The sequence below is a fragment of the Berghia stephanieae genome, chromosome 13 (genome assembly GCF_034508935.2).
Source record: "Berghia stephanieae isolate SIO BIC M18660-M18661 chromosome 13, UCSD_Bste_1.3, whole genome shotgun sequence".
Classification (NCBI taxonomy): domain Eukaryota; kingdom Metazoa; phylum Mollusca; class Gastropoda; order Nudibranchia; family Aeolidiidae; genus Berghia; species Berghia stephanieae.
In genome coordinates, this window is record NC_088372.1 from 5445658 (window position 1) to 5448157 (window position 2500).

At 42.3% G+C, this 2500-nt stretch overlaps 1 protein-coding gene across 1 annotated transcript in view; it reads right to left on the reverse strand.

Annotated features, from left to right (window-relative positions):
* The window catches only part of LOC144958638 (uncharacterized), a 257198-nt gene that overhangs the window by 176552 nt on the left and 78146 nt on the right, over positions 1 to 2500 (reverse strand). The gene's annotated exons all lie outside the window — the stretch shown is intronic.

Sequence of the window (2500 nt, forward strand, 5' to 3'; positions counted from 1 at the left end):
ATGAAAGAATGAATTAATGAATGAATGAATGGACGAACGAAAGAAAGAATGAAAGAATGAATGAATGAATGAATGAATGAATGAATGAATGAATGAATGAATGAGTGAATGAATGAATGAATGAATGCGTGGATGGATGGATGAACTGATGGATGTAAAGATGGATTGAGAATGCATGATGAATGAACAAGTCAGTGAGAAAGCAAGGAAATTGATGAATGGGAAGGGTGAAAAGAGTACGGCTGAACGAAAACTATCCATCCTTTCGACTCCTTGGACATAGAGAATAAAGATATGTGCGCATGTACAGTGTGTCGTTGAAACCAGTCCCTTGTAGTTATTGCTGTTGTTGTTGTTGTTGTTGTTGTTGTTGTTGTTGGTGTTGTTGTTGTTGTTGTTGTTGCTGTTATTGTGCGGCTATGTGGTCTAGTGGTATGACACTCGCTTTCGGATCGGAAGGTCCTGGGTTCGAGCCTCGCTCGGCGCATAGTTGAGTCCTTGGAGAAGGCTCTTTACTCACATTCTCTCACCGTACTCAGGTGTAAAATGAGTACCTGGCCGTTAACAGCGTTGTCTCTGTCCCAAAAATTTGTAATATCGCCCGATAGGCGTCATGTCTCGTCCTACATGTTACGTGTTGCTGTTGGCCATGGACCCCTTGTAAAGCGCTTTGATCACGTTTAGTGGATATTGCGCTATATAAAAGCTCAAGTTTTTTTTATTGTTATAGTTGAATTAATTAAGGAAAAAAAGGGGGTGAACAATCATTATATTGTAATTTATTGTTACATTTTTTCCCAACGAGCAAAATCATCCTGGAAAATCTAAACATTATAAAACTTTTTTTTTTTTACAGACTATTATACGAGTAATTTTCAAACCCTTGTTAAATTAAATGTATGTGTTCTAGACGAAGTAAAAGAACTGGCCGGAAGGCAAGAACCACCACTTGCAATGGTAAAGAGAAGGAAATTGTCTTGGTTTGGTCACCTCGTAAGACACGAAAGCTTATGCAAGACAATATTGCAGGGCACAGTCGAAGGCTGCCGAAGAAGAGGAAGACAGAGGAGGAAAGTGTGACAGGATAACATTAAAGACTGGACAGGATTGACGTGGAACAATCTCATGAGGAAGGCCCAAGACCGTGATGAGTGGCGTCGAATCGTGAAGTCTGCATTCCGAGAGTCCCCCCTAATGACCAACCGGTCATGGGATAGAGTGAGAGTGAGTGAGTGTTAAATTAAGGGTAATTCTATCGTACGTTGATTTACATGGTTATTTACAGAAACTGATAACGTATCGGTCACTTGATGTTGGGTTGACGGCCAAAACTCTAAGCTTTTATATAGCGCAATATCCAATAAACGTGCTCAAACAAAGCGTTTTACAAAGGGTGCCTGACCAACAGCAACACGTAACATGGAGAACGAGAAATTGACGCCTGTTAGCCGATATTACAAATTGTTTTCCGACAGAAACAACGCTGTTGGCGGCCAGGTACTCATTTTACACCCGAGTACGGTGAGAGAATGTGAGCTAAAGAACCTTTGCTTTTCCAAGGACTCAACGAATCGAGCAACCCAGGACATTCAAGATCCGAAAGCGAGCGTCATACCACCAGACCACATACATAGCCGGAAGGGTGGGGATGGATGTGTGAGGGAGGAATAATGCATATTCGGGCCAAATAAGTGCTTGTTCATTGAGTCGTTGTGGTAGGTAACCCCCCCCCCCCCCCCCCCCCCCCCCCCCCCCCCGACATGCACATACACGCAATACAACGTAACGATGACACGCGAGCCCAATATATCATCACGACAAGCAGTCAAGATAGACATGAATGACGACACGCCAAATGGCAACCTCTGTCACCAACCAATACGTTTTGTCATCACAATGGGATCGAACAGCACGTCCAAAGCAGAGTTTTGTTTGTTGTTTTGTTTTTAAGGGTTTTACGGCGCTTGCGACACATTAAGGTCATATCAGGGCCAGTAAAAAGGAAGAAAATGGGATAGTAAAAAGTTCTAGAATTATAATTAAAGCGCCCAAGAAAAGGTAAGACAAAGGGGAATTGGTTTAAATAGATGTAGATTCCAAGAGCACACTATCAAAGTACTTAGTTCGAGATCATCTAAAAGTCTCATCCAGACACCAGCACGGGTCCCCAGTAAGAGGAAAACACTCGAATGTTTACATATAATAAAAATGTAAACTAAACATAATACAGTGTACAACAGAGAGATGATTTACAAAGGAAAAAAATATCATCTCCCTAAACTAACTAACCATTTGACTGTTTCCCTCCAAGCCAGAGTATCCGGCCAGAGCCAGGACAAAACCAAGTTATCTCATTCCAAGACACAGATAGAAAGCTAGTTGGAAAAACAGATATACTAGGATAGAAGACACAGAAAGTACCTCCCTGCCCACTATGGGAGGTCCGGAACCCCACCCAGATATGGGGGATAGAAGACACAGTAAGTACCTCCCTGCCCAC